General features: G+C 55.6%; 2 long non-coding RNA genes across 4 annotated transcripts; both read right to left on the bottom strand.

Annotated features, from left to right (window-relative positions):
• Positions 1-2163: 2163 nt before the first annotated feature.
• Positions 2164-4661, bottom strand: LOC138916095 (uncharacterized). Its single transcript, XR_011422791.1, has 2 exons — positions 3575-4661; positions 2164-2341 (listed from the first exon to the last, which is right to left on the bottom strand). It is a non-coding gene; the product is annotated as an uncharacterized lncRNA (long non-coding RNA).
• Positions 4662-8839: 4178 nt separating this feature from the next.
• On the bottom strand, positions 8840-24475 carry LOC102150388 (uncharacterized). 3 transcript variants are annotated; one of them, XR_011422790.1, is made up of 7 exons: positions 24152-24423; positions 23064-23229; positions 14072-14151; positions 12819-13086; positions 12468-12631; positions 11877-11994; positions 8840-11679 (listed from the first exon to the last, which is right to left on the bottom strand). It is a non-coding gene; the product is annotated as an uncharacterized lncRNA (long non-coding RNA). The 3 variants fall into 3 exon arrangements; XR_011422789.1 differs by having other exon boundaries at positions 12819-14151; positions 24152-24475; XR_287964.4 differs by lacking the exons at positions 12819-13086; positions 14072-14151; positions 23064-23229; positions 24152-24423 and having other exon boundaries at positions 11382-11679; positions 12468-12786.
• Between the last annotated feature and the right edge of the window lie 1736 nt (positions 24476-26211).

The following is a 26211-nucleotide window of genomic DNA, read 5'->3' as shown; positions in this document are numbered from 1 at the left end:
TGTGGCCTTTGGCCTGTATGCAGAGGGAAGCACTCAGTCAGATTGGCATTTGGCGAATGCAAGCAGGACAGAAGGCCAGAAGAACAGCCAGAGGGCAGGGGAGGCCCAACTGGTGTCAGCGGCAAAAGGACTAGAAAGTGAGAGAATCAGCAGGCGAGGTGGCTGAGGTGGAGGGCCAGCACCCAACTCCGCCCCGTTCTCCACCCAGTTCTCAGCTCCCAGGGACAAAGTCTGAGAAAAGCTTAACCAGGAGGGGCAGGTCTGCTGGAAGGAACAAGGTGAGATGGGCGCGTGCACGGAGGGCCCGCAGAGCACCGGGAGGAGCGAGGTGGACGGGTGCTCTGGCCAGACTGCCAGAGTTCCACTCCGGGCCCTGCTGTCTAGTCGCGGCCATGCGGCCTCCGGCAAGTCACTGAAGCTTTGGGAGACGCAGAGTCCTCCTCTGTGCAATGACACCCACTTCACAGGGTCCTCGGGAGGACTCACTGAGGTCAGCACAAAAGGCACGTGGAAGTGTCCCAGGAGGCCAGCTGATCTGAGCTCGTGATGCCGAGGGTCCCCGGTCAGGGTCCCCGGTCAGAGTCCTCTGGCAGCCGCTGCAGGACACGGCCCCCATGGGCGCAGTAAAATAAGTTGCCGGGCCCCCCTTTGCAGGCCAATGAGACCATGTGACAGCCTCCAGGAAGACCACCCTTCCCGCCGCCCCTCCTCGGCTAACTGAGGCGCAGCAGGGTTAAGTAAGTAACCAAAGTTACCAAGAGAAGCGTCGGAAGGACAAACCCCTGCCCGTAGGATCCCCAGCTCCCGCCAGCTCCCCGCTGAACACACATCCTCCAGGAGCCTCAGGGAGATGGTGTCGCAGACTGAATTGGAATTCTAGTTCGCTCTCTCCAGCTCAGCGCAAACCCCTTGGTGCCCTGCACACACACAGCACACCCACGTGCATGTGCCTGTGCTCATCCCAGCATTTTAGGTTTTACCGCTGGGAGCCTTGGTCCTCCCTCAACCGTCCTCGTGGGCACTTGCTGCAGGAAGCCGCCTGCATGGCACTTGGACCCTCCTTACCACTCTGGGCATGCTGAGGGGCATCAATCCTGGGGTAGGTGTTCCACTTGCCTGACAAAGCAGGGACCACCCAGGAAGCAACTGGTTCAGGCTGGCTTCTGCGATGTGGGGATTCCTAAAACCCCCGAATATGTGAGATCGTCTCTACCGGCATCTCCCTCCTCCCAGAACAAGGACCTCCCTGCTGACCTCTTGGGGCCTTTCACTGTCGGCCTCTGCTGGGGTTGGCCCCCTGGTTTCCCAGCTGCGGAACTTCCAGGGCCTCGGGCGCTCCGCACGAACCTCCAGCCCGATTTCCCAGACCGTGCCGTGGCCTTCTTGAGAGGCGTCCTGGCAGGGAGGGAAATCCTGAACTTTGGGGCTTTACAGACCTGCGTTTGGAAACCGCCACTCACCGCTAAGTGACCTTGGACAAGTCAACCTCCTAGGACAGGTTTCAGGTCTGTTCAGTGGAGGGGATGACACCTCTGTCCCCTCCCCCCATCCTGCCCCAGGGGCTGCAGGGAAGGGGAGCTGAGAGATGCCGTGGAGGGAGCCCAATACACAGCTCCCCCAGCCCCTCCACCAGCGCCCCCGCCCTGCCTCGCTCTGTAGCTCTGCTGAGCATGCCTTCTGTACCAAAAACTGGAGCAGGTGGTTTGACAGAGGATTTTTGTGCTCTTGCTTAGATATGCAAGGGAGTCTGAATGTCAAAGGGGTCAAAACCAAGAGGTTTGAATGTCAAAATAGTGGGAAATTCAAATTCTGCAGGTGGAGCAGATGTTGAAAGCAGGACTGTCCTGGGAATCCAGACTGACTCCGCTGGACAGACACATGGGTCAGTGCCCCCAGCCCCAAGTGCCAGCCCTCCTGTCTCACCTGGACCGTGACCCTGACACATGACCCTTGACACAGCAACATCCATCGGTGGCTCAGCGTTGAGCCAGTGCCCACAGCAGCCCCACCCTCACCCCAGAAGCAACACGATGCAATTAATAAGGGCAGACACTAGGGAACAGCCAGGCAGAGGGTGCCTGCCGCCCAACAGGTGCCGGGGTCCGGCTATGTTAACGGCCTATGTTTAAAAAAGGAAGAAATTTTCTTGATGGAAAACCATGGCTCGTTTTTGTTTGTTTGTTTTTTAGGGCAACCCTGTTAGTTTCGTGGAAGCATCCCAGCCTCCTCACGATTTCATCAAAAAGCTTTAGGCTATTTCGGTCCACTGGTCCACCTCGAAGTACATGGCATTATTTCGTGGATATCTATTCCATTCCAAAGAGAATGAATCTCTTCCTTTCTAAAACAATAAAAAGGTGGATAATTAGCATGTAATCGTCAATGGATAATTTTAGAGGGGGTGAGCCGAGTTCATAATCTCATTCTGAATATATTTGCATTTAACTGAACTCTTTTTTCCCTCTCTTCTGTGATTTTTTTGTTGTAACTGTAATTATTTTAATTGAGATCTTCCCTAATGAAAACAAAGAACATCTGTGGGAGAACCGGCTTCTCGGGAGGCCACGGATGCTGGTGGCGCCCCCTTTCCCAGGTCAGCCTCCAGGCCCCAGGGACCCTCAGCCTCTGGTGGCTCCTGCCCTCTGTGTGGCAGCAGGAGCAGGCAAGTGGGCCGTGTGTGCACACGTGTGTGTGTCTGTCTGTCTTCCTTCATTTATTCCCCCTGTTCCAGAAGGACAAAGGGGTACACAGGAAAAATACGGACTTCTGGGCCAAAAGCTCTGGATTTTTATTCCAGTTCTCTACCGTTAACCAGGAGAGTAACCTTGGGCACCTTTCCCTCTCTGTGCCTCAGTTTCCTCCCCTGTGAAATGCCAAGGTTGCTCATGGCCTCTCAAGGCCTCAGTGCATTCAGGCAGTGAACCCCCCTGCCCTGTTCTCAGCAACTCCATCACGGTTGTGAGCGGGTGTTGTTTCGATGTGTTCGACGTGTTCCTGGCTGCTCAGAGGAGGGGATGACACCTCTGCCCCTCCCCCCAGTTCTATGTGCTCGATATGTCACAAGCAAGTCCCGTGTCCTCATCCTCTGAAAGCCACTTTCTAGAAGCTTCCACTGCATGTGGCACACAAAGAGGAGGGTGCTGGCGGGTTCTGCCCTTTGAGCGCTTAACGTCAGGATTCGGAGGAACAGCAGAGGGCTGGCCAGACAAAGGCTGTGGGTGACAGACGGAGGATGGACTGCCCCCCCACCGACCTGTGCAGCTCCTAAACCGTGCAGCCAGCGGTTCCGGGTCCTCAGCCTCTGCCCCCGCCCGTCTTTCTCTGGGTGGCAGCCTGTCCTCTGCCCCAGGTGCCAGCCCTCCTGTCTCACCTGGACCGTGACCCTGACACATGACCCGGCGTGTGTCCCCGGCACTTAGGCCACTGAATTCTGCCTCGGCAGCTGCCTGCTTCTCGTCTCTCCTGTTCCTAACCACAGGCCCCATGTTGCTGAGTTGGCTTCACTCAGGACCCAACTGCTGATTTCTGCCCCCAACCCCCAAGCTGCTCACGGACCCCCAATTCTTGGAGGTACCTCTCATCCGATGGATATAATGATCCATTATATGGATGCCCGCTGGCCTCCTCAAGTCTCCTCCTCTGGCAAGTGCGGAGCGCAGGTGAGCATGGAGGCTCCTCCAGACCGGTCCGGGCACCAGCCTCCCAGGACCTCCTGGGCCGGGCATTTCCATGCTTCTTTCCAACGGGAGTGAGAGCTGCTGTGCAAAGGCATGAAGGAAGCGCCCAGGAAGCCCAGAGGGAGGCCAGTGGTCTACCAGCGAGGCAGCCCCGAGGGGCTCCCAGGACCCTGCTCAGCAAGCTGCCAGCTCTGGGACACACATCATAGGTCTACCACCCTTGGGTCTGGAGTCCTAGATGCGTCAAACGCAGCAAGTACAGTGAGATGTGTCTGCCCAAAGAAACGTCCCCTCCCCAACACAAAGCCGGGCTGTGCCTGTGACCCGGCTCTCCGCCTCACCAGCGGGGCCCAGCTGCCCCGCCCTGTGGTCGGCAGGACCTTCCTGGCCGGTGCCTGGGAGAGAACAGTGACCTTCACAGAATGAAAACTGTAGTCTAGGCCACAATGTGGCCATCTGCAGGGCTGGCAGGGCTCAGGTCTGCAGGGCACACAGGTGGCCAGCAGGGCCAGCTGACCCGTCTCTGGAAGGACTGGGCCCAAGGCCCGCCCTGCCGCCCACCCAGCCCGGCACCAGCGGGGCACCTCTCGGGAGCCGGGCCCCCTCTCCCTCCCTGGCCACAAGTCTTTCCTCCCAGGGGTGCTGAGTGGCTCGGGGAGGAAACTCCGCCCTGATTTTTCATTGTTTTTACAGAAAAGTTAGTTTCTGCCAAGAGGGAAAAATTAAAATGGGAACAGCCTTTCCGCTCTCCTCTGGGAATTGTTATTTTCTTCATTAAACTCTCTGGGCTGGCCTGGCCTGGCCTGGCCTGGCCGGCCACCAATCCTGGGCCTGGCAAGTTCCTTCTCCTCCTTGGCTGAGGAAGGCCTCCCCCGGTGCCCAGAAGGCCCAGGGCCCCCCAGCTCTTTGGATCAGAGGCAAGAAGGAGGGGGGAGCAGCCAGGAGGGTCCATGAGCGGGAGGGGAGGAATGAGGCGCCAGGAGCCCAGAGTGGCAGGCCGTGACCCTCCAGACCGCCCACCGCGAGACCATCGCCTCTCTGCGCACTCAGGTTAGGGTTCCGATTCTGAAAACCCGTCAGTGAGTTTCTGCAGCCCCCCAGGGCCCCAGCGGTGGAACAGGTCCCTCTTTCCTGAAGTCTATACCCCCACCCACTCCCTGGAGAAGCCCAGTAGATCCCGGCTCCCAGCGCCAGCTGCTCAGCTCAGCATCAAACCGTCTGGGCTGTGGGTAGTGACACTCCCCTCCCGGTCCCTGACTCACATGCTGGGGGAGAGCAGGGAGCAGCTCCTGGAGGTGGGCCCCCCTCTGCCCCCTTCCTGGAAGGCCCCAGGGAATGGGGTTTGATCCCTGCCCCAGCTGGTGGCTGGATTGCTGCTCCCTGCCCGAGCCCAGGCCCTCCCAGCCCGGTGCAGCCGGGCTCTCTGTCTGTCTGTCCCAGCCAGGCCGTGTCTTTAATTGGTCTCTGCTGCTTGGGGATATCAGGTGACTGGGCTGGGCAGGCACCGGGGCCAACACAACCTGAAATGATGGTGCCTCACGTGCTAAGAGGAGAGGAAGGAGAAGACATTGCCGCCTCCAGAGAACGCCAGGGAATAATGAGACAAAGGCTGGCATGGGTATGACTGTCTGTAAGGGCGATGGGGAGGGCGTGGGCTCAAGGGATGCCAGCGGTGGCCACATGCCTGCAACGCTTCCCCTTTCTGGGCTTAGTGATCTGACTTCCCACCCCCAGCATGTGTGTCTCTTTCTTGGCTGTGAGCACAGCAGAGCAGAAGTGCCAGGGAGTCAACACCCTCCCCCAAAGCAGCCCACAGTCAAAACCCAACCAGATTGGGTGGGGACACAGCCGAGGCCCCTCACTCTAGGGGGAGACGCCCCTGGAGCCCACGTTCCACACTGTCTCCCACAAGCCCCACTCGTTCCCCACTGTCCTGCCGATGCTCCCTGGCATCACCTCCCAAATAAACCACTCAAGTCCCTGAGTCAGGGTTTGCCTCAGATGGGACCCGAAATAAGATGAAGGGAAAGACGATGCCATGAATGCCCCGTTTCTTGCTCCCATTCACACAAATCACACACATCAGGAAACTGGTCAGTGCTCTGAGGCAACAGCAATGGGACTGCCTAGGAAAGCTGATGCCCTCCTGGGCTCCATTACTAAAAGTATTGTCTCCTGAAGAAGGGAGGTGATAGTAACTCACTTTCCTCCATCCTGGCCTGACATCTCTATTATTTAGTTTTGGGTTGGTGGGGGGTGCTGTACAGAGACTAAATCAAACCATGTGAACTAACTAGGAGGAGAAAGGAACTTGTACTCAAGATCCTCAGAAATGGGCAGGACTGGAGAACACGGACTCAGGAAGACAAAGCCTTTCTCTGAGAATTTTGAAGGGCTGTGCTGCTACAAAGAAAATAGACTTGTTCTGTGTGGCCCCAAGTGACGAAATTAAGACGAATGGCTGCTAGCTCAGGAAATATAGATTTTCAGTCTTGTAGATGAGAAAATATTGTAGTGGTCCTAAGTGTCTCAAGGTGGCGTCAGCTGCCATTGAAAAGTATTGAGCTCCCCGTCACTGGAGGCATTCAAACACTGGAAAACCAGTTGTGGGGGATGTTACAGAGAGGGACAAGACCAAGACTCTGGGGGTCCCTCCTGCGAGTTTCTAATTGGCACCATGGATCCTCTAGTGGATGATGCCCCTTTGATCAGATATTTGATCATATTGGTGGAACATTGATTCAGACGGGAGGCTGGGCACGGCCCGCAGCAGCCTCGGCCTCTCTATCGGCAGATTCCTGGCCCATCCCCCCCAGCAGGCAGCCTGCCCTCTTCCCTTGCTCCTCGACCGACCGTGCTCTCTGGGGAGTCTCAGCGCCCCCTTGACTCCCACGCTGAGCAGCTTATCAGAGCTGCGTCCTACACAAAAGTCTCCACGAGGAAGTCTGTGAAATAGCATTTTCTTCTTTTTGCGGCACTTGGAGTTTAGTCGAGTCCCCCCGTGATGCAGGGTCCCTGCCAGGCTGGCATGCCCCGGACTCTGAGACCAGATGACCTTCTGCTGCCCACTGCACCCCCAGGCTGACCGGGGAGCTGCCCGGCCACGGCCCTGCCCGCTTCGACCCGCCCTCCTGATCTCGGGAGGCATCGGCCCCAGTCGGACTCTCCGTCAAACCTCCTGGGCCCCTTTGGAAAATGACACAGGATGGTCAAGCTTCCGCCATGACCTACGGCCCTCCCTACCCTGGGACCCACGAGGTGTTCCTGCTCCGGGCTCTGGGACGTTAGGAAAGGAGAGGCCGGTGCCCGGTGCTCCTCCAGCTCCGCTTCCTGCCCCTGGAAGAACGGAAGCTGCCGGGTCCCGGCCGCAGCGTCAGCTCTCCTGGCTGCTGAACGGGGGGCCTCTCTCAACACAGTCCCAGTCTCCCCAAGCCCCCTGGCCAGCTGAGCTCTCCCCAGGCGTGTTCCCCACTGCACAGGGACCAGGCGGGAGAAGGCTTGCAGGGCCAGAGAAGACGAGATGAGGATTAAGTAGCAGCTGCTCTCCGCCTCTTTAAGGAAAAGAGAAGGAGTACAGGAAGGTGGTCCTGGTGCCGCGCTTCTCCTGCCAGCCCCTCCCGTCCTCCTGCCGTCCAGGGCAACTCCATTCCCCAATGCCGCCCTGAGCCCCACACGCCCCAGCCCTTCCTCCCAGGGGCCACAGGCCTCCAGGGCCCCATTTCTTCCTTGCATTTCCCTTAGCTGGAGGGCTCTCCCGTTAACTGGCCAGGCGCACGTCAGGGAAAACCATGAAAGACTTCGAAATGGGCAGAAAAGATTCACGGACGTGCTGTCTGGCACATCTTTTGGGGTTATTTTCGCCTTGCATAGTTTTTGAGCTATTCTGCCGCTCTGCAAGTTGTAGAAAACCCCCAATAAAGCATAATGATTCTTGTCCGCAGAAACGCAAGCGACATGTCCGGCGGAACGCTCTCGACTCTGCCCCTTGGATCGTGGCCAGTTCTGCGAGTTTGGAAACGCGCTCCCGCATTCCTGCCTGCCATGGACGTGAGGCTCCTGGAACCAGTTGTAACACCGTCCTGACATCTTCATTCATTAACGAGCTAGATAAAATCTTTGACACGTCTTCATTTTGCGTTTGCACAGAGTCATGAGCTCAGCTTTTATCAAAACTGTCCTTGAACAAGCGTGGGTCTCTAAGCCGTGGAAGTTCAAACTCTGTGGGCGTGATTTGGAGGGTGGGACACATAAGGGCGTCTGCCCTGGAAAGGAGTGTCTGTCCCGGTATCCCTCCTCAGGCCGCGGTCCCCCAAGCCCTCTCTGGTCCTGCCCATTTTACTTTGTGGCTGACTCAGAAGTGCCCCAGGGCTCTGCCTTTAAGAACTGGGCCAAGACTACCCCCCACCCCATCTCTGCAGTTGCTGAGTGACACTTAGGCCCCCACTGCTGCTGTGGCTAAGACCACCTTTCCCCTGAAATGACTCCTGGCACTTACTGTGTACGTGGCTTATGGGATGGTGTCTCCTTGAGGGCCAGGCCTGTGGCATGTGTGTGTCGGGCGGTGTGCTGGACACTCCCTCATGATCAACGTCATTACTTGGAGACGCTGGGTGCTCCCAGCAGGACCACGCAGGAGACAGGAAGGCTCCTGGTCCTAGTTACGCCAAAAAGTGGGTGTCACAGGGAGATCTCTGGCCTCAGTGTTAAGACAGCGCTCGAGACTTGTTTGACAAAAATGTTCGGATCATGGCGGAAATAAAGTGAAGGGCCCAGTGTGGATGAGAATGTGGATTGAAACCCTCATACACGGCTGTGAACGTAAAATGGTGCAGCTGCTTTGGAAAACTGCAGTCTGCCACTTCCTCAAACGATTAAACATAGAATTACTATTTGACCAACAATTCTACTCCCAAGGGAAATGAAAATATTATTGTCAAACAAAAACTAGTCCACAGATGTTTATAGCAGCGTTATTCACAATAGGCCAAAGGTGGAAACAGCACAATGTCCATCAACCAACGAATGGATAAACACAATGTAGTCTACCCATACACTGGAATATTACTCAGTCAAGGAAAATAAGGAAGCACTGATGCACGCTACGACCTAGATGAACCTTGAAAACATTAGGCTCAGTGAAGAGCCAGACACAAAAGGCCACATAGCGTATGAACCCATTTATATGAAATGTCCAGAACAGGCAAATCCACAGAGACAGAAAGTAGATTAGTGGTTACCATGGACTAAGGAGGGGACAGGGATGAGGGATAGAGCAGTGACAGCTAAAGGGTACAAGGCTTCTTTTTGGGGAAATGAAAATGCTCTAAAGTTGACTGTGCTGATGATTGCAGAAATCTGTGAATCAGCCACAATCCACTGAACTGTGAAATGTCAAGGGGCGAGTGGCACGGTTCACTAGTTTGCTGGGCTATCGTAACCAAATGCCTCAGCCTGGGTGGATGAAACACCGCTCTGGAGGCTGCAGCCGAGATGCAGGTGCGGGCAGGCCGGTCTCTCGCCAGGCCTCTCTCCTCGGCTCACAGCTGCCGCCTCCTCGCCGTGTCCTCCGTCTGCGCACACGCAGCCCTGTTGTCTCTCTGTGTGCCCGAATTTCCTCTTCTCAGTAAAGACACCAGTCGCGTTGCGCGAGGGCCACCCTCATGGCCGCATTTTCACCTCCTCACCTCTTTAAAGGTCCTCCCCCCAAATGCAGTGCGTTCCCAGGCACTTAGGGTTAGGGCTTCAGCATACGGATTCGGGCACGGAACTCAGCCCACGACACATGTGTGCCTTATGTCTCAATAAAGCTGTTTCTAAACAGCAACAAAGAGTGAAGGATCCCTACAGCCTTTGCCAAAGAAGGGGGTCAGCCTCGTCTCCACAGGAGGCCACAGTTTAACCTCCTTATTTCTCTGGATGCTGAATCAGAGGGTGACTCTCCCAGCTGCCCACCCTCAAAGCAGGCACAGCCGGCCACAGGCAGAGAGAGAGGCCGGAATCTGACACACAGGTCTTCCCCCCAGCTGACAGGTGGAAATGATGGGGCTGAGGTGTCTCCAGGAGCCACCGCCCCTGGCAAGGTGACAGGTGTCCATGCAAACGTCTGCGGACACTCACTGAGCTCTGCTGTGGGAGGTCCCAGAAGCAGGGCATGGCGTCGGCACGGGCCACCGGCACCCCGCCCTGAGCTCGGGCAGCTCCCTGCCTGGAAGGCTGACCGCGTCCCAGGCGTGAGCGTGAGCGAGGAAGCTGGGGTGAGCACACGGCGGAGGGACCTGTCCTCTCCTCTCCCGCGGCCCCCGAGGGCTCCGCAGAGGCCACCAGAGTGCAGAGCAGAGGGGGCTCCCCGGCAGCACGGGGACTCTGAGGCAAGCCCCAGAGGGCTCGGCGCCCTCTCCAAAGGACCCTCATCCACGCCTGCCTGTCGGAGCCTGCAGCCCCGCATGACCGCACAGAGGGCGAGGGCCTCAATTCGGGCTGCCTCTGCTGTACTATGAGTCATTCTCCTTGGCAACACCTCGCCTGGCACCGCCAGAGCCCCCCGGGTGCTACCTAATTAGTGTAAACACAGGAGCGAGCTCACCTGTTAGCAGGCGGCTGCGTTCAATCATTAAAGGTGATGAAAGCCTTCCTGAGAGCTCCTCCGGACGCAGCTCAACTTTCTCCCTGCGAGTCTGGTCTCAGGGCCAAGAGAAGCATAATGAGGTGAGAGTCTGGTGAATTTGGACGGAGGAAGAAAAAGCAACTTTCTCTCCCCTCCAGTGGACTCTGTGGCAATGGCTGGTCAAGAGGAAATCTCGGCCTGGACAGCGGGAGGCAAGAGATGTGGACCCGGTTACATCCGGCTACTGGGTGTCCTGGGAGCCTAGGACTCCTGGCGTGTCCACAGGTCGGCAACCCTGGGCAGACTCTCATCCCGGAGCCTCTAGAACACCAGCCTTGGGGCAGGGCGGGTCCTGGGAGCCAGGAGGCAACTTCTAGGCCCTGCTGCGGCACCGATCAGCTCGGGCCCTCTGGAAAGTCACCGCATTCATTCATCTGATCAACAAACTCTCCAAGATTCCAAACAGAGATTCTCTCTCATCAGCAAATCCTCGTGCTCTGGCCTTCTGCATTTATCCGGAATCCGCCACTTCCTGTCTTCTCCAACCTGTCACTGTGGTCCAGACGTTAGATCACCGTAGACTAACGCAGCCGCCTCCCTGTGCTTGCCCCTAGCCCCCACCCCGACGCGCGCGCACACACACACCCACACACGCAACACATGCACACACGTGCACACACACGCACCCATGCACACACACATACGCACACATGCACACGCACGCATGCACACGCATGCCATGTAGTGTCACACAGCAGCCTCTCCTCGGTTCCATCCCTATCAGAGTAAGAGCCCAAACCCTCACAGCCCCCGTCCCCGACTCCTGCTGGCCTTCCTGTCCTCGGCCACGCCTGGCACGTCCCTGTGGGGCCGTGGCACCTACTCTTCCCCGGGCCTCCCACCACCTTCCCACAGACGATGCTCAGTGTGCCTCCTCCCCTTCTCCGGGGGTCTTCCCCGACCGCATCGTCTACACGGGGGTCAGCAAACGTTCTCTATAAAGGGCCAGATGGCAGGTAGTTTTGGCTTTGTGAGCCACAGTCTCTGCTGCTACTATTCAGCTCGCAAGCAGTCGCAGCACGTCGGGGACAGAGCGTGGCTGTGTTCCGATAAAACTTTATTTATGACCACGGGCTACAGGGAGCCAGCCTCGGCCCATGGCTCGTCTCAAAGAACAAGTCCCGCTGTTCTCTAGTCTCTCCCTCTGCTTGACTTTGCTCGGTGGCACTCCTCACCATGCGACAAAACAGGTGTCTGCCTCCTTCCTCGTTATCTGCTTCCCACACTGGAACGTCGGCACCACCGGCACAAGGACTGGGTCTCCGTTGCTCGTTGCTGTGTCTCCACCTCCTGAAACAGTGCCTGGCACATAGTAGATACTCGATGCACTAAAAATAGCTAAATAAAAAGGTCATAACCTGTGAAAAGTTTAATGAAATCAACAGAAAATCATAGCTAACACATATGTAAATATATATTCATATTACATATACATATTTGTGCATATATTTATAATATGTGCATTATAGCTAGTCTATACGTTTCATGTGTATCATGCATATGTGTATAAATGTGTGTGTTCATGTGGCGCTTACATGCCGAGCCCAGAAGGAAACAGAGCCAAGGAGGGGTGAAGTAGCTTGCTGAAGGTCACAGGGCCAGGAGCGCCATAGCCGGACAAACCCAGTTCCAGAGCCTGTCTCAACCTTTTTCCTGCGAAATGAGGGGTCGGAGTGGATCACAACGTGTACCCGTGCTCCCATCTCGAGCAGCACACGCCCTGCTCAATGACAACACGCTCTCCTGTCCAGTCAGCCTGAATCTGCAGCGAGGCCCACAGGCCGCGATGGCCGATGGGTCACACTTCTCTCTCACTCACCCAGGACAGGCCAGCAGAGCACCCCTATCCCTCACGCGCCCTGGACCCCTGGGGGGGGGGGGTGTCTTCTGACACTGCCCAAAGGCCCTGAAAACTCTAAGGATTTCAACTCAGGAACAGAAGAGAGCGCTGGCAACTTTTAAGCAGATTTGCCCCAGAAGTGAAATGGAAGTTTTGATACTAATGATGGTTTGCTACAAAGGGTAGTGAATAAATGTAAGAAGGTGCAGCCCTCCAAAATCCTGGCAAGAACATTGGTTGGTGTCTCCCGGTGACTGTCCTCCCACCTTCCTCCCTCTCTCCTTACCCCGGAGCCAGCCCGAGGTCACCTCCTGTATTCATGCAGCCAGGCTCACGATGCCCTGCCACCTGCCCGTGCTGAGGGCAGATCTCATCAAACGTCAGGGAGACCGTCCACCGGTTTCAACAGAGACTCGGGCTCGGGAATCGCAGGTCTCTGGGTGGGTTTCTCTAACAAGAGTGGAGGAGGGACAGGTAGGGTCAGGAAAGCCCTTAGACCGGCTCCCAGAGGCTCCAGGCTGACGAGAAGTTCCATCCGAGCCTTATTTGGAAGGAAACTCTCCAAGTCCCCGAGCCTCGTGAGTCACCCAACAGGAATGTCTGTGACATTTCATAACAAATAATCATAATTCCTTACCTCTGTGGGCCTCTTAACAGGCTGCCATGTTAGCTCATTTGACCTGCACAAACCTGTGAGTGGGGAGTTCCGATAAGGTGCACGAAGCCCAGACAGTCTCACTCGAGGTCACACTGGGAGGGAGCAGCTGGAAAGAGTGCAGCATCCAGGCTTCCAGCTTCTGACCCTGTTCTGCCCCAGCACGTCCTCCTCACGGGCCAGGCCTCCCATTTCTCTGATGCATAAACCAATGCTAAGGCAGCATACCACTTCAAGATGCGTTGGGTCCCTATTTTGCACAAGAAACTGAACTAGGCATAATGCAGTATATAAGGATGAGTAAGGCACGCACTAGAATCTCCAGGTGGGAAGAGGTCTTACAGGAAAGCCAGTCTGGCCTTCAGGGTGACACACACAATTCCTTTACAACATCCTGTATTGGTCATCTATTGCTGCATAACAATATCACCACAACTTAATGGGTTAAAACAACACCCATTTATTATTTCACATCTCTGTTGTTCCAGAGTCCAGCATGGCTTAGCCGGGTCCTCTGCTTCACGCTCATCTGAAAGCTGCACTTGAGGTCAGGGCTGCGGTCTCATCTGAGGCTCAACTGGGGAAGGGTCCACTTCCAAACTCCCAGAGGTGTTGGCAGAATCCAGTTGTTTGTGGCCTATTGGACTGAGGGCCTCAGTTTCTCGCAGGTCATTGGCCAGAGGTTGCCTTCATCTCCTGGCTATGTGGGCCACCCCAACATGGCCACTTGGTCCCTCAAAGCTAGCGAGAGGGAGAGTCCCTCTGTAAGATAGGTGTCACAAGTTTATGTAATGTAACCACAGAAGTGACATCTCATCGTCTTTGCTCTGTTCCATTGGTTAGAAGCAAGTCACCGGTCCTGCCCACACTAAGGTCCTGAACACCAGCTGGCGGGATCATGGGAATCAGCTTAGAGTCTGTCTGCCACATCTTCTATCTCTCTTCTCTTTCCGAACATCCCCAGAGACAGGTTGCTCGCTAGCTCACAAGGGAGCCCGTTCCATTCTACATCACTTGAATGGTTACGGAGTCTCTCAAACCAGCCTCCCTACGACTTTGACTCCTTGGTCAAGGCCCCGCAGTCTGGAACGGCACAGGGAAAGTCTAACCTGGCAGCGAGTTCCAGGCCCAGCAACACGTGCTGACAGAACACACATTCATTCGGCAGCGGCTGCCTCTGCAGCTCGCTGGCCGGTGTCTGGGGCAGAGGTAGCTTTGCGTGGGAGCTGACTCACCCAGGGGTCTTGGAGGACACAGTCTTCCTGAGGGTCCTCCTGAACTTGGCACTTTAAGAGGATCCAGTGCAATCTTGTCACTAGAAAAAAACATGATTTGCTCAAGGTCACATAGCCGGTAAGTGGCAGAGCCGATATCCAGAGCCAGGCCGCTGTCACCTCGCGTCCCTCTGCCTCTCATCTTTGCACATGACCCACCATGGGCCGAGGACACCAGACAGGCCTGGACCCTGCATCCTGGGAGTTCAGATCCCGAGGCTCTTTCTCCACTTCCCATGGGCTGTCTTGATTCCTGGTCAGGCAAACCAGGTGTGCCTATCACATCCTCCAGGTCAGAAAAGGCTAGGAGGGCCCCAGCGGGCTGTGACAGGGATCCAGGGCCCATCATTGCTTGCTGTGCACCTGCTCCACATTCCAGATGTGGCCTCTCCCACCAGGAACCACCACATCCCAGTGTGCTTCCCGGGGCGTTAGGGGCTCCCCAGAACTGAGAGCATGACCCAGCACAGTCTCCCAGGTGCCCAGGCTCCATTTGCTCTGCAGCTTCTCCAGGGGGTCCCGAGGTGCTTCATCCCTGCCCCCACACATTTCAGCACAGGCTCTGACCCACAGAGGCGCTCAGCTTGTGTTGAGTGTACGACTGAGCAGAAGGGCTCAAGAGCCTGGCTGGGACTCTCAGATGGGAGGCCCTGCCTCCTAACCCCCCAGAGGAGAGGCGGAAAGGGTTCCCAGGAGGCTCCTGATGTGGCTCGTGCCTCAGAGCCATGGGCTGAGGCCACATCTAATGTTTTCTGGAAACTGAGATGCCACGAGGAGAAGCAGGACCGAGCGCCGCCTCCTCCACCGGAAGCCTACCGCCGGTTCCTTCTCCCTGCCCGTGCGTTCCACTCCCTGCCCTGCAAGGGTCCCCGCACAGCAACTTTCTCCTTCTGATCCTGAGCCTTCAACTCCTCCCTTCTGCAGCTAGGCATCGCGATGCTCAATAAATCCTCCTAACTAAATCACGACAATTAGAACTGCCTCCTTCCCCTCCGTGTATTAACAGGCACAAAGCTCTATCATCTAAAAAACATTTTAAAGCTTCAAAAACACACCACACCACGTGGTAGGCTTCAGGTGACTTTTATTTCTGCCTTTGGATTTTGCTTTTCAGACTTCTCTACCGTGAGCGAGTATCAAACACGATTAAAATCACTAACAGCTGACGTTCACTGAGCAGGGACTCTGCTGAGCTTTCCGTGCCCGGTCTCAGTCCATCCCCTCGACGACCCCACGCAGGGTGACCAGTGACTCCAGTTTGTCCAGACCGAGGGGCTTCCCGGGACTGCTAAAACCGGGATGGCCTCGGGCAAGCTAGGGCAGTGGACCCCTTCCAAAGGGGAGGCACTGTTATGTTCCCCATTCTACAGATGAGGAAAATAAGGCTTAAAGAGGCTCAAAACTCGGCCTCAGAACCTGACCCCAAAAATGGGCGAAGAATTTGAATAGACATTTCTCCAGAGAAGATATGCAAATCAACATCATTAATCATCAGGGAAATGCAAATCAAAACCACAATGAGATGCCACTTCACACCCACTAGGATGGCTGTAATTTAAAAATTTAGAAAGAAAGAAAACAACAAGTGCTGGTGAGGATGTGGAGAAATAGGAACCCTCACACATTTCTGGTGGAAATGTAAAATGTCTCAGCCACTGTGGGAAAACTGGTCCATGGTGCCTCAAAACTCAGTCAGAAAATTGCCATATATCCCAGGGTTCCACTCCTAAGTGTATGCCCAAAGGAATTGAAAACAGATACTCAAAAAAGTACCTGGACACACATGTTCACAGCAGCACGATTCACAATAGCCCAAAGGTGGAAACAACCCAAATGTCCACGAGCCAATGAACGGATAAGAAAACTGTGGCCTATCTGTACAATGGAATATTACTCGGCCCTCAAAAAGGAGTGGGGCCCTGACACACGCCACAACACGGATGAACCTTGAAAACATGATGACAAGGGGAAGAAGCTCACCACAAAAGACCACATACTAGATGATGCCATTCATATGAAACATCCAGAATAGGGAAATCTACACTTACAAAAGTAGATTAGTGATTGCCAGGGACTGGGAGGGGTTGGGAGCGACTGCTAATGAGTACAGAGTTTTGTTTTGGGGTCATGAAAACGTTTGGAACTAGACAGAGGCGACAGTTGCACAGCATGGTGAATGCACTAAATGCCACTGAATCGTTCACTTTAAAATGGTTAGTTTCGTGTTATGTGAATCTGACCTAAAACACACACACACACACACAAAGCTGTGCCTCAGGTCACACAGCCAATGGACATGGAGCTGACACTGAACGCAGCCCAGCCAGACCTCTGAGCCTATACCCATCGCCCGCCTGCCCTCACCATGGGACCCCCGCGTGGCCAGCGAGCTGCCCCCTCTTGCCTTCCTCTTTGGACACACTTCTCCAGAACCCCCTCCACGTGCTCACTCCCCATTTGCTCATCACCACAGTCAGGCTGCCACACCTGCCACCCCACCGCGTGAGTCTCCTGTGGCCTGTCATTGGCCATTCCAGGAAACACCATTTGGGAATATCTGCCATTTTTTCGCAAGCTGCCTTTCATAAACTTTTGAAATAAATCTCAGCTGGCTGCCCCCGGGGAGCACAGGACCCACGCCAGATCGCCTCCCAAGATCGCTCTTTGGAACCTCTAAGAGCATCTCTCAGGTCCTGCATTCCAGCTGCTCTCTCCTTGGCCCATGTCGGCCCCCAGCCCCTGCCTGGGCACCCGCTCCTCCTTCTCTTTCCTTCGCTCAGCACAGTCAGGGACTGTCCACGGGCCCCTCCTCTCCGGCGCTGGAGAGTCAGTCGTGTTGCCCACCTGTGCTGTGTGTCAGGGTGAATCGGCAGTCAGACAATAACGGGACCAGCCCCAGAAGGTCAGCTGTAAGAGGTTCTAATCGCGCTTCACTCAAAGCCTCAGCAGCCAGAGAGCTGAATAAAGGGCGAAGCTGGTCTTCGGAGAGGAGCCCCTGCCTTTTCCGCTGGTAAATATAGAACCGAGAAACAGGCGGCAGGGAGAGAATTCACAAGGCTGCGGGTAGACCGACGCTCTCGGTGGAGGAGGTAGGGGACGGGGCTGCTCCTTGGGGGCTCCAGAATTGCATGCAGCAAAGACTCCTGGGTACCCTCAGACAGCGTGGGCTAAGGGCGGACAGGGCACACAGCCACAGTTCCCACCTTTCAGCCACAGGAGCTGGGTCCTCTGGGTCCCTGGCCTCACCTCCATCCAGAGTGTCCTGGCCACAAACACGAGGGGCTTCAAGGAGGAGTAAGATACAGAGCGATGAGGAGGTCAAGGAAGCAGGCGATTGTGATTGTGGATAAAGCCCCTGTGCCCAGGAGTCGCCTGGGGCATTTGAGAAAATGCAGAGTCCTGGGGCCCCAGACCTACCTGAATAGGATGTCCCCTGGGGATGGAACCAGGACTCTGCTTGGAGGTTGAGTCCCTCCCTATCCGGTCTCCAAGGTGGCAGGGCCCCCACACTTTGCTCCCCACTCACTCCTTCTTGCCCACAGTTGTCCTTAAGGAGCCCACTCCCTCCTCAGGGCTCCAGGTGCCTTTTCCTCGGAGACATCGCCGGCTCTGGGGAAGCGCGCCCGGGCCCCAGACCCTCGGCAGGCGGGGACCAGCCCTTCCACCTGCAGTGCATGCGCTGAAGTAGCACCGACAGGTGCCACATCAGCTGGACCACAGACCATGCATAGGACCACTCGACAAGGAATGATGGAGACTTCAAAGTCCACCAGAAGAGGCAGAACACCCGTCACTGTTCCCAGGCAGAGCCATCAGATGTGTGGTGATGGGCTCCAGGGGCGAGCACCAGGCAGGGGCCTCGTGGACAAGTGGCCTCCCCATTGGGTTATGTTTCCTCTTCTGAAGAGTGAGGGTTTGGAAACATGGCGCCCTCTGGGATCCTTCAGGAGCTTCATGCTCCGTGACATTCTACCACCGTCGCCACCTTGCCAAAACGGTGTGGCCTCTGTTCCCTTTTGGGGTGGGCTTCCCAGTGGATCAATGCAAATCCAGAGGGGGCACCCTCAGCTGGACCCCAGCCCCCTTCAGAGGTTCCCATGGAGGCTTCTGTTGGGCACATCAGCTTTTCTAAGGAGGCATTTTATTAAAGTACAGTATAATATGCATAAAAAACTGTCATACTACGTGTCCAACTCCGTGACTTTTCACAAATCGAGCATACCCGTGTGATCAACCCCCAGATCAAGAAGAGGACATTGCCGCCTCCAGAGGTCCCTTCCTGCCACTTCCCATCACTAACCCCCAACCTAGACAACCACTATCTTGACTTCTACACCAGAGAGGGATCTTGCCTCTTTTTTTAACTTCATATAAAAGGAATTATATGATATACATCCTGTCGTGTCCTCTTCTTTCATCCGACACTGTGTCTGTGAGATTCCCCATCTAAGTGTGTGCAGTGGCTCGTTCATTCATGTCGCCGCAGCGTAGTCCATCTTGTGAACAAACCATAACGTACCTGCTCCTCTGTGGGTGGGCATTTGGCTTGTTCTCAGGGTTGGGCTATATGAATACTGCTGTTGCGGACAGTCTTTTTGAGACCATTGGTACACGTTTCTTTGGGGCAGACACCCAGGAAAGGAACTGCAGGGTGGGAGGGCAGGCACACACTCGGCTTTAGTCAAGACCACCAGTTTTCAAAAGTGGTTGTACCAATTTACGCCCCACCACCAGTGTGAGGAGCTCCAGTCGGCCACCCCTTCACCAGCACCACGGAGGTCAGCCTTTTCCATGTGAGCCACTCTGTTCAGTGTGTAACGGTGTCTCATTGTGACTTTAATTTTTATTTTCATGATGATTAATGAAGTTGAGCACCTTTTTATGTTTGTCATCTGTTTTTCCATATCAATTTGTAGAAGTTCTTTATATATTCTGGGCACTAAACATAGATATGATATAGACATAGATTAAACATAGATATGGATATGGATAGAGATGGAGATGGAGGTAGAGGTGGAGATGGTGGAGACGGAGATGAAGATGGAGATGACAGAGATGGAGATGACAGAAATGGAGATGAAGGTAGAGATGGAGATGATGGAGATGGAGATGATAGAGATGGAGATGAAGGTAGAGATGGAGATGATGGAGATGGAGATGATAGAGGTGGAGATGAAGGTAGAGATGGAGATGATGGAGATGGAGATGATAGAGGTGGAGATGAAGGTAGAGATGGAGATGACGGAGATGGAGACGGAGATGACAGAGATGGAGATGATAGAGACAGAGATAGAGACGGAGACAGAGATGAAGATGGAGATGACAGAGATGGAGATGATAGAAATGGAGATGAAGGTAGAGATGGAGATGATGGAGATGGAGATGATAGAGATGGAGATGAAGGTAGAGATGGAGATGACGGAGATGGAGATGGAGATGACAGAGATGGAGATGATAGAGATGGAGATGGAGGTAGAGATGGAGATGATGGAAACAGATGGAGACGGAGATGACAGAGATGGAGATGATAGAGATGGAGATGGAGGTAGAGATGGAGATGGAGATGATAGAGATGGAGATGATGGAGACAGAGATAGAGACGGAGATGAGGATGGAGATGGAGATGATGGAGATGGAGATGGAGAGTGAGATGGGGATAGAGACAGAGAGAGATTACAAATGTTCTCTCAAACTCTATCAAGGTGATTTTTCTCCTTTTTACAATGAGTTACACTGATAGATTGCCATTGTTAAAACAACTCTCCGTTCCTAGAAAAAACCCCACTTGGCCATGGTGTATTCACTCTTTCACGCACTGTCGGGTCTGATCTGGGCGAGGTCAGCCTGTAGGTTTCTTGTCCGGAAGCGTGCCTGTAAGTTTTGGCACGGAGGTAGGCTGCCTCATACAGTGAGTGAGGAAGTGTCCCTCTCTCTCTATCCTCTGAGGAGTGAGGGGAAGGCTGGTTGGATGGCACATTAGTTGTTGATCTGGGGAGAGGCCCACAGAAGCCAGGCCCAGGGATTGTACGCAGGGGTCCGGGGTCTGTGGCCTCATCAGCCTTTTGAGCATGAGGGAGGGCAACTGGAGGTCTCACCTGACAAACGCCCCTGAAATGGGCTTGAACAGGAGGTGGAGGCTGCTCTCAGGGTCCCTCCGGGGGCTCTGCTCCGCCGTCTCCTCCCTGGCCCTTCTCAGCTTCTCTCCCTTTCTGCTGCCAGTGTCTCTGCCACCCTCCCTGCCTGGCAGGCCTGCTCCCTGCCTGCTCCCTGCAGGCTCCTCTTCCTCTGTCTCCACCTCTCTCTCTCTCTCTCTCTATCTATCTATCTCTGCCAGGACTGCTCACAGACCCCTCCCCAGTGCTGTGTGTCTGTGTGTGTGTTTGTGTGTGTGGCCAGTGGCAGTGCCCGCTGCTGGGAGATGCTGGATGCTGCTGGATCCAGCCCCGGTCACTCACCTGCTGTGGCCTGGACTCAGGCCTGAGCCTCCCCCAGGCTGTCCCACACCCCCCCGCACCCCCCACCCCCCGCCCCTAGGCTGCTGTCTCCACCTCCTCCATTTTCTGGCTCTGCTGCTGGAGCCGGCAGCCTGCAGTGGCCCTGTGGCGTACGCTTGAACAATCTCTGGAGTGCCATGAAAGATTCATGAGGGCCGAGCGCGAGGATGTGGACCAGCTAGGTAAAGGCTGGCGCTGAGCTCCCGGCTGGTGGGGGCAGGCAGGGAGAGCAGGCCTGGCCATGGGCGGGAAGCTGCAAAAGGCAGCATGGTACTAACTCTGGCCACAGAGTAGGGGTGCCTCCCCACAGTAGCCCCAAAGTTAGCACATCGTCACCAAGAGAGGATGGGGAGGGGCACCCCGTCGCTGAAAATCAGGCAAGTGTCCCATTTTCAGACAGAACTAAATCATGCATGGTCCTGGCCAGCCTGGAGGGGGTCCCCGGACAGCTGTTCTCTCCATGCCTCTGAAAAGTTAGCGAGCCAGCCTGTGCTGTCCCCTGAACGCCTGCACGTCTGATAAAAATGCAGCTCTGCTTCTCAAGGAGGTGCTGAGGGAAGGAGACGAAGCCAGTGGGTGGGTGGCTGCTCCAGGAATAGGGAGCCTAGAAAAGGGCACGCGTTCCAGAACCTTCCACACCAAGTTCAGTGAGCTGTGATGACAACTGACGGTCCTCGTGGAAGGATCCTCCCACCTCCCCTGGCTTCCTCATCCAGCAAACACTTTCACTCAAGCTCTGGCCTCGGAGCCTCTCCCTGGCTCCTGGCTGGCCCTGCCCGGAGAGCTGAACCTGCAGGCCTGGCTGCTTCCCCAGCCCCCGCAAGACCCCAGGCAAAGAGGCTGGCGAGGAGGAGCATTCCGGCAAGAGGAGCCATGCCTCCCACCAGGGAGGTTTACCCTCCACTTTCACTGGCCCCTGTGGCTGGTCTGAGCCGCAGGCCCCCTGGGGTTCCAGCAGCAGGAGGGAGGGTCCAGCCCCGGGCTGAGGCTATGCCTAACGTTCTCTGGAAACGGAGATGCCATGAGGAGAAGATGGCCCAGGCGCTGCAGCCAAGTCCTATGATGCTCATGGGCACACTTCTTCCCTGTCTAGACCCCACAGCTTTCTCTGGGAAGGGACAGACTGCTCCAGGTGACACGGACCGTCCCTTCCCACCCCGATAGTCCACAACTTAATGGGACCTGGGATAAGTGGAGCCAGCCCTGGAGATCCCCAGGGCCACAGCGGGTGGGTAGGTGTTGCCCATGGGCCCCAGGGCCCCTACAGTCCTGCAGAAGGGTCTCCGTGGGCTTCCCTGAGGCAGGGGCTTCATGCGCTCTCAGCAGAAGCTGAGCTCATCATTATTGTTAATCAGGAGAATAATAGTAATCATCCTAATCATAGCCTGGCTGAGTGGGACGGTGGCTGCCTTAGGGAATCATTAACACTGAGGACAGGAATATTCTTAGAAATAGAGGAGTTCCCCAGGCTCCAGACCGCTGGGGAGTGACCGCGGAGGAAGCAAAGCTTGCACCCTGGGCTGCAGTTGGTGACCGTGGGTTGGCACCCGTGCAGGGAGGCCCTGGGGAGGGCACCACTGAACAGGAGGCCCTCCTGTCCTAGGACTTCCCTCAGGAGCCGGGACCCACCCTGACCAGCACCCTCACTAATAGAAGTCTGCTGTGCCGCAGAGTCCACAAGACCAGCTTACTCCCCGGCACTCCCAGGAGCACGCCTCCTGCTGGCCTCCACCCTGGGCACCTCATTTCAAAAGAGAGAGCAGCAAACTCCGGTTTCCTCCAGTTGGTGGTGGTGAGAGGGAGGGAGGTGAGGACGAGGAGGGAGAGAACAACGGGTAGGAGAGGCCGTGCTGGGCTGACGCAGCTTTGGCTGCAGGGAGTGGACGGGCCTGCGGCGCCCGCAGGACCCGGGCAGATATGTGCCGGCCCTCGGGGAGGGTGAGAAGCCGGCTAGCCAGCGTCAGACATCCAGTGGTGCATTCTCTCCACCTCTCCTCTCGCTTCCTTCTGCCTGGGGGCCCATCCTGCTCCCTGCCACCCGGCCCCCCTGGGGAAACGTGGCTGCCCTCAGCAGCTCTGACCTAGTGGCAGTTTCATAACATCAGCCGCAAATACCCAACAACCTGGGTCCAGTTCACCTCTTGCCCAGGCACCTCTGGCCAAGGGACGAGTCACAGAGTTGACACCAGGTAAGTGAGTGGGCAGTTAAAGGGTTAGCCCCCAGCAGGCAGGTGGGGCCCACACCCCGAAGGTTTCTGCTACATGTCGCATCCTAGGAGGTATGGAAGGAGGAGCTGGTTGCATTTGGCCCAAGAAGCAGAGGGCAGCTTACAGGGGACCGTGGACAGCCCTCAGAAACTTGAAGGGCTGACAGCGGAAGAATGAGGAGATGAATTCTGTGGCCCCAGGACCCTTGAAGAGGCAGGGAGGGGAGGTCATATTGAGGAAACAGGTTTTACCTGATGTCAAGAGCCTTCTAGTAACTAGGCGAGCTGCCTCTCGTGGAAGGGCTGCCTTGGCAAGGAGTGAGTTCTGCATGGCTGCAAATATTCAGGTGGACTCACACACACCTGCCAGAGCCAGTGCAGAGCGAGGTGGAGCACAGCTTCTGCACTGGTCAAGGTTCTCCGGAGAAAATAGGAAGGAGAGAGAGAGAGATTTATTATAAGAAATTGGCTCATGCAATTATGGATACCAAGAAGTCCCACGGTCTGCCTCTGCCATCTGCAAGCTGGAGACCCAGGAAAGCCAGCGCTGTAATTTCCAGTCCTACAGTCCCAGGGCACGGAGGCCACAGCTCAACAGGCAAGCAGAGAGAGAATCGTCCCCTCCTCCACCTTTTGGTTCTATTCAGGCCCTCAACGGATTGGACAAGGCCCACCCACACTGGGAAGGGCGACTTGCTCATGCTAATCTCTCCTGGAAGCACCCTCACAGACACACCCAGGAATAACCTCCAACCAGCTATCTGCCCCCATCCCCACAACCCACCATGGGATCCTGGGCTGTCCTCACAGAGCCTGTGTGACCAGGCCTCTGCTCATGTCTCCAGCTTCCTCACTGCCACTCCCTCCTCTGCGTCCTGCCTCCAGATGCCTGGGACCCCGCCAAGCCACATTCTCTCCCTTCCTGGGCTGGGCACCTGCTGGTCCCTCTGCCTCTCTCCTACGTCCTTCCCTTTTCATGTTAAGCATCGCCTCTTCCAGGGAGCCTCCATGATAGGGTTAGGGATGCCTGTCCCTTATACGGAACCCTCTCAGGGACAACTAACTGCAAACTGTGCGACGTGCATGAAGGAAAAGAACCAGGAGTGAGGGAACACCCAGTGGGGAGTAATCTAGATGGGGCAGGAGGGGCAGCTGGCTCCCCAGAGCATCCGGCTGCTAACATGGCGTCTGGTAAAATCAAACCTGCCTTCTCAATCCTCCTGCATCGAAATGTTTGCATGACCCTGAACTTGTTCAATAAAGGTCCACAAGACCAAAGCCAAACTCCAGCTCAGGAGCAGCTCTGGGAAGGCTGAAACCACCGGGCCAGCCCAACCTACCTCCCCGGCAAAGCCACGCTGCCTCCCGGCAAAGCCAGAGGCAGCCTCTCCCGACTCATGCAGCCGCCAGCCAAGGCACAGCCAGGGCCTCCTCTGCTGCAGCTGCATCACAGGCCGAGCCCGCTGTGCCAGCGGGGAAGGGGAGACGGGGAAGGAGGAGGCCACGAGGGAGGGAGGGAGGGAGGGAGGGAGGGAGGGAGGAGGGAGACAGGGAGAGCACTGCTTCTCATTCCCCTGGGAGGCGAGAATGCTGATGTCTGCAGTCAACCCAAATCTAATCCCAGAGGGGAGGCAACGGTTCCCAGGCTTTTGCGTCTTCTGCTTTGGGATCTACAGGAAAGCAGACATTGGAGGAGCGGGTCCACGGTAGAAGCCCCCGCCCCACCACCTCAGCTTTCTGTTCCTGTGAGCAAGGGAGTGACGGGCACAGAAGGCGCACCGGCCACACGGTGGAGCACATCCCAGGGGCTCACAGACCCTCCCACCCCTCCCGTCTCTGTCTTGTCTGCAGTCAACAACTTCCATTTGCTCTCTGCCCACCATCCTGTCTGCGTCTCCTTTTCTTACTGTTGTCTAAGGGGTGGGGAAGCAGGGGTTGATGGCTTTGTTGAGTATAGAATGTAGATCCAGAAGGGATGGCATGTGGCCTGACCCCTGGGGGCTGCACAGTCTCAAGGCAGAGACCAAGATCCACACAGCAAACCTACATGTGTAGACCAAATAAATAACGCCCAGATCAGGGTTATTTTTCAGATGCACGTACGTGCGGTTACAAATAATCAAATACAAATTGATTTTAAACCACTACTGAATTCAAAGTAGCTTTTAGTCATTGTGAGTTTTCTCAACCAATGAATCCTAAAAATTAAAGTACCAGCACGTGAAGAGATGCTCTGAGTTTGACATTAAAATGCAGTTCACGGACTTGAAAGATGGAGAGCCTCAACTCCCTGGCAAAGCCTTCCTTTTTGCTGAAGAAGGTGTGGTTCCAGGAGGTTAAGAGCCTTGGCCAAGGCTACACAGCCTATGAGGATGTTGGTGCCTGGACCAACCCAGGCTCTGACCTCAGGACAAGGCAAGTATTTACTTCCTCTGAGTCTCCTTGCTCTTCTGTAAGGGCATTGTCGAGAAGACACAGTGAGAGGGTCCAGACCCCGTGGTCGACACGTGCCCAACACACAGCAGGCACTCGGTCAGCCATGAAGATCGCCACCATTACTTTACCATTCCTTCTCTTATAGCCTGTGGCCTTGTGCACTCTGTTTGCGTCTAAGCCACAACGACCCTGTGACTTATCTGGCCTCACGTACACATCGGAGTTGGGTAGGCAATGTGGTCGGATAGGACAGTCCCCTTTAGTGCCACCCCATCCTTACCCACAAGTGGGAGTTGAGAAATAAACATCCCTCCGCACAGAGCCCTTGCTGTGAGCTCCCACAGCAACCAGTATTTTTCCACCACAGCGCTGCTCTTTCTGAATTGCCTTTGCCTGAGTCCAGGTCTGTGTCCCGCAACAAAGAGCAAGCAAAGTGGATTGAGAACCAGGTGAACAGTTCATTGGTCAGCACTAGTGCTTAACAAAATAATCAATCAATGATCAGTGGATAGATGGTGGAAGGATGGATGGATGGATGGATGGATGGGTGGGTGGAAGGATGGTGTGGATGGGTGGGTGGATGGATGAATGCATGGATGGATGGATGGATGGATGGATGAATGGGAGGATGGGGTGGATGGGTGGATGAATGAATGGATAGATGGATGCATAGATGGATGGGTGGGTGGGAGGATGGGGTGGTTGGGTGGATGGATGAATGGATGGACGGATGGATAGATGGATGGATGGATGGGAGGATGGGGTGGATGGGTGGGTGGATGGATGAATGGATGCATAGATGGATGGGTGGGTGTGAGGATGGGGTGGATGGAAGGGTGGATGGGTGGATGGATGGATGGATGGGTGGGTGGAAGGATGGTGTGGATGGGTGGGTAGATGGATGAATGGATGGATGGATGGATGGATGGATGGACGAATGGGAGGATGGGGTGGATGGGTGGAT

The sequence above is a fragment of the Equus caballus genome, chromosome 11 (genome assembly GCF_041296265.1).
Source record: "Equus caballus isolate H_3958 breed thoroughbred chromosome 11, TB-T2T, whole genome shotgun sequence".
Lineage (NCBI taxonomy): Eukaryota > Metazoa > Chordata > Mammalia > Perissodactyla > Equidae > Equus > Equus caballus.
The sequence above is the reverse complement of the archived record's forward strand: the minus strand, read 5'-3'. Positions and strand labels throughout refer to the sequence as shown.